Here is a 9,622-nt window from a genome sequence, read left to right as displayed (position 1 = left end):
ATGATGTAGTGTAAGGAGGTAGCTTACCTATAATGATGTAGTGTAAGGAGGTAGCTTACCAATAATGATGTAGTGTAAGGAGGTAACTTACCAATAATGATGTAGTGTAAGGAGGTAGCTTACCAATAATGATGTAGTGTAAGGAGGTAACTTACCAATAATGATGTAGTGTAAGGAGGTAGCTTACCAATAATGATGTAGTGTAAGGAGGTAACTTACCAATAATGATGTAGTGTAAGGAGGTAGCTTACCAATAATGATGTAGTGTAAGGAGGTAGCTTACCAATAAGGGCCTTAAAAATGAACAAATACCAGTGTTTTGTTGCGCCTCTCCGTCAGCGAGGACCAACCATGACGGCAGTTAAAAGTTTGCCAGCAGTAGATCAACGTTAATGATCGGCGGACCTGTCTGTGTGCAACAGCTGTCGGAGTGGAGAGAGACGCTGATAGGCTACAGGATGAGCCTCTTGGTGATCTGCTGCCGTTAGCGATGGATGTTTGTTATAAGAGTTGGGTTAGATAGCCTGATCTATTTAAGGGGGCTTACGTTAACACTTAACAGGATTCCGAAAGCTAGCAATAACAATAACTAAGGGTTGTAACAATGTTAGTATCATAACGTTGCTGCACTTGTGTGTGCGCGCGCGTCCGTGTGTTTGTCTGTTCTTCCATCCATCAAGCTAAGATGGAGATAACGTTATAGAGCTATAGTGGATTTGCGTCTTTTCACACATTTGAACACTTTACTGGTAGATCATAAGAGCTGGATGTGCAATGCCAGTACACTTCCAAAGTAAAGCATATAGTTGACCTACATCGTCGCTTCACGCATCGTCGCTTCACGCATCATCCCTTCACGCATCATCCCTTCACGCATCATCCCTTCACGCATCATCCCTTCACGCATCATCCCTTCACGCATCATCCCTTCACGCATCGTCCCTTCACGCACTCTTGAAAACTAAGTACCAGAGAGTGTACTTACCGGAGAGCAGAGTTCTGTGAATCAGTGTGGGTGAGGGAAGCCAGAGACAGGTTGATAGATACTTTATTATTGCCATGCTGTTGGTGGTAATTGTTTTGGTGCAGCCTGGTGGCTCAGGGTTGGTGGTTTTGGTGCAGCGTGGTAGCTCAGGGTTGGTGGTTTTGGTGCAGCGTGGTAGTAGCTCAGGGTTGGTGGTTTTGGTGCAGCGTGGTAGTAGCTCAGGGTTGGTGGTTTTGGTGCAGCGTGGTAGTAGCTCAGGGTTGGTGGTTTTGGTGCAGCGTGGTAGTAGCTCAGGGTTGGTGGTTTTGGTGCAGCCTGGTAGTAGCTCAGGGTTGGTGGTTTTGGTGCAGCCTGGTAGCTCAGGGTTGGTGGTTTTGGTGCAGCGTGGTAGTAGCTCAGGGTTGGTGGTTTTGGTGCAGCGTGGTAGTAGCTCAGGGTTGGTGGTTTTGGTGCAGCGTGGTAGTAGCTCAGGGTTGGTGGTTTTGGTGCAGCGTGGTAGCTCAGGGTTGGTGGTTTTGGTGCAGCGTGGTAGTAGCTCAGGGTTGGTGGTTTTGGTGCAGCCTGGTAGCTCAGGGTTGGTGGTTTTGGTGCAGCCTGGTAGCTCAGGGTTGGTGGTTTTGGTGCAGCGTGGTAGTAGCTCAGGGTTGGTGGTTTTGGTGCAGCCTGGTAGCTCAGGGTTGGTGGTTTTGGTGCAGCCTGGTAGCTCAGGGTTGGTGGTTTTGGTGCAGCGTGGTAGTAGCTCAGGGTTGGTGGTTTTGGTGCAGCCTGGTAGTAGCTCAGGGTTGGTGGTTTTGGTGCAGCCTGGTAGTAGCTCAGGGTTGGTGGTTTTGGTGCAGCCTGGTAGTAGCTCAGGGTTGGTGGTTTTGGTGCAGCGTGGTAGTAGCTCAGGGTTGGTGGTTTTGGTGCAGCGTGGTAGTAGCTCAGGGTTGGTGGTTTTGGTGCAGCCTGGTAGTAGCTCAGGGTTGGTGGTTTTGGTGCAGCGTGGTAGTAGCTCAGGGTTGGTGGTTTTGGTGCAGCGTGGTAGTAGCTCAGGGTTGGTGGTTTTGGTGCAGCCTGGTAGCTCAGGGTTGGTGGTTTTGGTGCAGCGTGGTAGTAGCTCAGGGATGGTGGTTTTGGTGCAGCGTGGTAGTAGCTCAGGGTTGGTGGTTTTGGTGCAGCGTGGTAGTAGCTCAGGGTTGGTGGTTTTGGTGCAGCGTGGTAGTAGCTCAGGGATGGTGGTTTTGGTGCAGCGTGGTAGTAGCTCAGGGTTGGTGGTTTTGGTGCAGCGTGGTAGTAGCTCAGGGTTGGTGGTTTTGGTGCAGCGTGGTAGTAGCTCAGGGATGGTGGTTTTGGTGCAGCGTGGTAGTAGCTCAGGGTTGGTGGTTCTGGTGCAGCGTGGTAGCTCAAATGGTAAATGGCTGCATTTATATAGCAGCTTTTATCCAAAGCGCTTTACAATTTGTTCCTCACATTCTAATGGGTACATTGTACCCATTCTGCAATCTGTTAACAAAACTTTCATTCAATCAATCACCGTGCAGATTGATTGATTGAATGAACATTTTATTAACAGATTGCAGAACAATACAGTACGGCTCAATACACACAATTGTTAAGGGGATGCAGACCAGAGAAAGACGTTCGTCTTGTTTACATCAGGGTCCCCCATTTCCCCCATTCCTAATGAATTGTAAGTAAGGGTGCAACTTGCTCCGTGCAATCCATTCTTTGTGGTGTTGGGTGGTTCCAGGTGTCAGTGAGGCGAAGCGCCAGGGTTGTAGCGTCCTCGATGGAGCTACTGGCCCGATCAGAGGACTGATACGGGTCCATCAGTGGGGATATGCAGGACTTCAGGTAGGAGAGGAATACGCACTCAGAGACACGTCGTTCATACTCACTGAAGTGAGGGCAACTGGCCTGGAGTCATTGAGGCATGTTGTTGTGGCCGACTTGGGGACCAGCGAGCGAGAGAGGGAGGGAGGGAGAGGGAGATAAAGGGAGATAAAGGGAGAGAGAAAGAGGGAGAGAGAGAGCGTGTCCAGGGATGGAGAAGGCCTTGCACAAGCAACGTTATTTTCTTTTTTTTATTTTTTCTTATTGTGTTTAATCTCTTAGATTGGCTATTTAGCTTGTAACGGAGTCTGTCAACAAACACAGCTGGTTCCAACACTATTGGACATGTGGTCAACGAGCACACCGTCTAACTAACTAGCGAGCACACAGTCTAACTAACTAACGCATTTCACTGTATACCTGTATGCCGTGACAAATAAAACTCTTGTATCTTGTATCTTGTATCTTATCTATATGCAGCACTTATCTATGCTGCTGTTTACAATTAAAATGTCATTAGGGGGAGCTCAAGTGAACAGTCTGTCTCTGTGTGTGTGTGTCTCTGTGTGTGTGTGTGTCTCTGTGTGTGTGTGCGCGTCTGTGTGTGTCTCTGTGTGTGTGTGTGTCTGTGTGTGTGTGTGTCTCTGTGTGTGTGCGCGTCTCTGTGTGTGTGTCTCTGTGTGTGTGTGTGTGTGTGTCTCTGTGTGTGTGTGCGAGTCTCTGTGTGTGTGCGTCTCTGTGTGTGTGTGTGCACACGCGTGTGAGACCATATAACCAATACCATGCCTCTGTGGCATCTCTTTCACGCCATGACTGCCCCCCCCCCCCCCCCCCCCCCCCCCCACACACATGCTACCTCGCTATAATCATCTCTAAGATAATAGACTTTTTATTGATTCATTTCAGCCAATCTGACGGCCCTCTCTGGAGCATAAGCGCGCTGTAATTGGTGTAAATCAGCCAGCAGACTGTAAAAGATGGACATTTATTGTTGTTGGGTTCAGAGTCGGGAGGGGGGTGGTGGTGGTTGGGGGCAGGGCTGGGGGGGGGGGGGGGGTTAGGCGTCCTGATTGGCTGTAATGGTCATCAGAGTTGTTGGAGTGGAGCAGATGAGATGTGTACATCTATACCGTCAAAACTAAGAAAGATATTTGATATTTTGACCCTAGATCCAGTCTGAATGTTGACCTGAATCATAGAGCTAAACAATATGATGATATGATATCATATTTTCATTTATATTGCGCCATCACTGCAAAAGATACAATACATATTATATTTGTTAATATCATATTTGTTATCATCATTTGAGCAGATCATTCTTTCTCTCTGTTTCTCCCTCTCTCTCTGCCGCTCCTTCTCTCTCTCTCTCTCTCTCTCTCTCTCTCTCTCTCTCTCTCTGTCTCCTTTCTCCCCCTCTGTCTGTCCTTCTCTCTGTCCCTCGCTCTCTCTCTCTCCATCTCTCCTCCCTCTCTCCTCTCCCTTCCTCTCTCTCTCCATGAAGGAAAGTATAATTTAAGAGGGTTGTGTATTCTTAAAACATGTAAAGAGGTAAGAACTAATGTAAAAGCTAGATGTGTTTCAATTTTGGGAGTTAAATTGTGGAATAGTCTTAGTGACGGGTTGAAGTTGTGTACTTCTCAGGGGAGATTTAAAAAGGCCCTAAAGGATAAAATAATTCAGGAGTACAGTTTTGAGTAAAACATCAAAAGAAATATATTTTCTTTCTCTTAAAAAAAAGAAAGATTTATCGCTCAAATGCCCTGGGTCTCTTAGATCATTCTGGAAAGTAAAATAGTCTAGGCACTAGTATATTCTACAACCTTCTAGAATATAAGGCACCATGACAACGAAGCATACAACTCTAACAATAACATTCAGTGTGTATACACATAGCAGATAATAAATTAAATGAAGTGCAATCAGTCCTTAATAATACTTTAAAAATTAACCACACATAAACGTATGAGCACAGCAAGGTTATTCTAACAATTTAAGTAATCACTCCATTAAAGGCACATTGAAGCGCTAAAAGGCGCTGCTTTTCTATCTTATCTAATCAGTTAAATCGGTTCTAGTGGCTTCTCCACGTTGATAATTATTTATCTCTTATTCCTTATCTATATCTTTCCATTGATTTTTATTTTATTTAATTTTTTCTTCTCATTACTCTATATTTTTTAAATATATTTTAACTTACATTGTTCTTTTCCAATGTTCTTCACATTAAGGTGTCAATATTACTCTATATTTTTTAAATATATTTTAACTTACATTATTCTTTTCCAATGTTCTTCACATTAAGGTGTCAATATTGCTCTACAATCTTTTCCTTTTTTTTCCCCACACGTTAGTGGAGGGTTCAAAGGAATATGTCGATAAAGGTTTATTCTCTTTTTTTTTTTTTTTTTTTTTTATTTATTTTTTTTATGTTATTTATCACAATACTTCATTACAGTAAGGGAAGGTGCAAGACCAAAAGTGACATTCTATTGCAATAGAATGGAAATGTTAGATCCTATGGCAATTAGCATAGGAAAATTAGGATTACAATGCTCAGTTTGGGCAATCCGGTGGACCATGGGAGAAAGTCAATCGCGGAGGATGTGTTCTTGGAACACAGGCATGTTCGACTTTCTGGGTGAGGGGAAAATAGGGGATTTTTATTTGTATATATATATGTTTTTAAGCTCAGCTCTCAACGGGACCTCATTAATTGGATGTGCATCTATTGTAGCTTCATACTCCAGAAACATTACCAAAAACTACACGAAAACATGCATAGACTATGGCTAGTTTGAATATAATGGTATGGAACACCGGTGGGATAAACAAACAACACAAGCGCAAAAGCGTGCTCACACTGATGAAAAAAGAACATGTGGACGTGGCTCTATTAAGCGAAACGCACATTTTAGAGGGAGACATGAATACGTTAGCGGATAACATATACCATAATATTAGTCACTCTTCTTTTGCTACGAGAACTAGAGGGGTAGCCATAGTCGTCAGACGCAAATTAAATATCGAATTGAAAGGGGTATGGTCGGATGCTGAGGGGCGCATAACTATAGCTAGGATTATACACAATAACAGGAAAATTGCATTGGCAGCGGTTAGAAGAAAACATAGTAGCCCCACAGAGATTGAAAGACATAGCATACACTAAACTTTCAATCAAGCATTGTGAGCGAGAATTTGGCCCAATAATTACCCATGCAATCAGGACATGGCGGGAAACACAAAGGAAATTTCCTAACCCTCAAGTATGGCATAATCACACTCCCATATTCAATAACAATGCTCTCTTAATGGGAAAACGACCTATAAGATTCCCTATATGGGAAGAGAGAGGCATACACTCATTAGGGGATATTTTTAATAACAAGGGCCTCTGTAGTTATGTCGAAATATGCATAAAGTTTAACCTCACCGAGTCCACATGGCTTTTTTACATACAGTTACGACTTTGTATGAGATCTCACGGTGTTCCATTACACATACCAATTGAACACCACAGATACCACAATTTTTTCTATGAAAGAGATACATTGGGAGGTTTTGTATCAGGTTTTTATTATCAATTACTAACGTCCTCGTATGAAACCCTTCAACTAGACAATGTCTGGAGGAGGGATATACCAGACCTGGAAAATGACTTTGATTGGCAAGGAGCCTGGGCAAATGTCCGACTTACATCAAGGAACCCGGATCATCAACAAATCAATCTGAACTATATTCACAGGACATACTTGACTCCTATAAGGCTGTGCAAAATGGGGCTTATACAAGACTCCAAATGCTCCCAATGTACAAATGGGGACGAAGGAACATTTATGCACATGTATTGGGACTGCCCACCAGTTAAGGCATTCTGGAAAGATGTGTCCCAACAATTATCAATACTCGTATTTTGGAATATACCTGTACACCCCGCGGTATTGCTATTGAATGATGTTTTTGAGTTTGCAGTGAATCCACAACTAAAAAGATTGGTTTTATCGGGTATCACAGTAGCTAAAAAACTGATCGCATCACGTTGGTTTCAACCGGAAAAAATGTGCCGGAAAGTGTGGTTTCTTACATATCTCGATGTGATATATCAAGAAATATCTACAGCAAGAATTCTGGGGCTCAATGAATCCAAAATGTCAATGTGGTTAGAAGTGGTGGAGAGAATAAAAGCTAGCCTATAATGGTAGTGTCTGGTTAGGAGTGAGGGATAATGGAGGTACTATCCAAGAGGGGGTCCGGGAGGGGGGGGTTTGAGCTGGAGCATATGTGTGTAGGGTTTTAGAAAATAGGTATTAGGGGTATATTATATACTAACATTTATATAATTGTAACTTCGCTGGATATACACTGTATACGGTTAAAATGTTATTATTGACTATTTTTGTTTTATCCTGTTTCTGTACTTGCATATATTTTAACCACCTTTACTGAAAGTTTCATTATACATTGTGTGTTGAGTACTGACTTTTAATAAGTTTTGTTTTGCAATAAAAAAAAAAAAAAAAAAAAAAATTATCTTGCAGCATATTTTAAGTTTTTCTTTCTTATATTAAAGTATTTAGTTTTTAAGAATTGTAAAGGATAGGCAAAAATAAGCATGTGCTTCAGCCAAATCCTTTTTTCGGTCATTGAGTTTGGATTTTGTGTGTGAGCTTACTTTGAATATGTACATTTGTGATATATACATATATTTTTATTTTTTTGAAAGTCCACACATGTGTGTTTTTGATTTATCTGTAAACAAAGACCGAAAATAAACTATTCATCATCATCATCATCATCTCTCCACTCCCTCCCCCTCTCTCTCTCCCTCCATCTCTCTCCTCTCCCTCTCTCTTTGTCTCTCCTTCCCCCTCTATCTCTCCCTCCATCTCTCTCCTCTCCCTCTCTCTTTGTCTCTCCTCTCCCTCTCTCTCTCCTCTCCCTCTCTCTTTGTCTCTCCTCTCCCTCTCTCCCTCCTCTCCCTCTCTCTTTGTCTCTCCTCTCCCTCACTCTCTCCTCTCCCTCTCTCTTTGTCTCTCCTCTCCCTCTCTCCCTCCTCTGATTGATTGATTGATTGAAAAGTTTATTAACAGATTGCAGAATGGGTACAGTACAGTACAGCTCAATACATACAATTGTTAAGAGGATGCAGACCTGAGAAATACTTTCGTCTTGTTTCCATCAGGGTCCCCCATTTTCAATTCATCATATGACACACATGACATACAGATAGACAGTACTGCTACATCTATACATTTATGACATACCAGATTTTCAAATACAGTACTGTTTGTGATACTAAAAAAATCCAGAAGAAGAGTATATACATTTGACATAGAAACTGTGCATTGGGGGAGGTTGGGTAGGTGGGGTGGGGCCGTACATTGGAGGTGGGGGGGGGGGGGGGGGTTGGGTAGGGGGGGGGGGGACACTGTACATTGGAATACTGACATACATTTGACATGGAAACTGTACATTGGAGGAGGTTGGGTAGGTGGGGTGGGGTTGGGTGGGGCTGTACATTGGAATACTGACAAAGCCATGCTTGGTCTTTATTGTACAACTGGGTTAGGACATTTGTAGGGGCCAGTTTTGAATTGCAGTCTCCCGTAGGTGTTCTTTGAGAGTGTTTTTGAAGGTGGGTAGTGATTTACATTCCTTTACAGCTTTGGGTAGGGCGTTCCACATTGTTGTGGCATAATTGCGAAACGTGTTTAGTCCCTTGTTTGAGCCGAATCTGGGTTTTACATGATTTGTGGAGCTCCCTCTGGTGTTGTGATCGTGGTATTCACTGACCTTTGGGAAGTATTTTGACATGTACATGGGTACCTTGGTCGTGTAGTGTATCTTGTAGACCAGGCCCATTGCAAGTTGCTGTACTCTGTTGTCTACTCTAAGCCATCCTAGGTTGGCAAAGTGTGCAGGGGTGAGGTGGGTTCTAGGAGTCAGGTCAAGCAGTAGTCTGACTAGTTTGTTTTGAGATGTTTGTAATTTCTCCCTCTCTCTTTGTTTCTCCTCTCCCTTTGTTTCTCCTCTCCCTCTCTCTCGCCCTCTCTCTCTCCCTCCCCTCTCTCTCTCCCTCCATCTCTCCTCTCCCTCCCCTTCTATCAAGATCACTTTTTAATGTCTTTGGTATGACTCAGCTCAAAAGACTTGAAGGCTACTTTCAGTCCTTATAGACAACTGGTCAGACTTGAAGACTACTTTCAGTCCTTATAGACAACTGGTCAGACTTGAAGACTACTTTCAGTCCTTATAGACAACTGGTCAGACTTGAAGACTACTTTCAGTCCTTATAGACTATTTGCATTATTCACTTCACTGCCATCTTTATATACATAGAAGATCGCTATGAATGCTTTTCACTAGGGATGCTCGATATTGGCTTTTTTACCGATACCGATATACCGATACTGATATATGCAGGGTTTCCCTCCCAAAAAACAGAATAATTTCAGGTAATTAACATTACATATGTCTTGTTGTGGAATTAACATAACATTATGCATACTTTTGACAATAAATAAAATAAGAATTTGTTCTTACTTGCTTGCCTGGGTAAATAAAGGTTATAGAAATGTAAAAAAAAAAAAAAAAAAAAATGTTGTTTGTTTTTGAAAACCAATACCGATATTTTCCGATATCACATTTTAATACCAATAAACCGGCGATAATATCGGACATCCCTACTTTTCACCATCATCAAGTCGACCGATGTGGCGGCGAAGAGAATACGAGCAATTAAGACCAACCAATAATGTTGAAATGATAAGACGATGTTTAAAATGTTATTTTTTTGTGTGTACCGTACCGTTACACCCCTAACTA

At 42.7% G+C, this 9,622-nt stretch overlaps 1 protein-coding gene across 1 annotated transcript in view; it reads left to right on the top strand.

Moving 5' to 3' along the window:
* Positions 1-9,622, top strand: part of elp3 (elongator acetyltransferase complex subunit 3) — a 62,648-nt gene that overhangs the window by 23,217 nt on the left and 29,809 nt on the right. The gene's annotated exons all lie outside the window — the stretch shown is intronic.

This window comes from Notolepis coatsorum (assembly GCF_963971535.1).
Source record: "Notolepis coatsorum genome assembly, chromosome: 5".
In the NCBI taxonomy this organism is placed as follows: domain Eukaryota; kingdom Metazoa; phylum Chordata; class Actinopteri; order Aulopiformes; family Paralepididae; genus Notolepis; species Notolepis coatsorum.
This window is presented reverse-complemented; position numbering and strand designations above follow the sequence as displayed.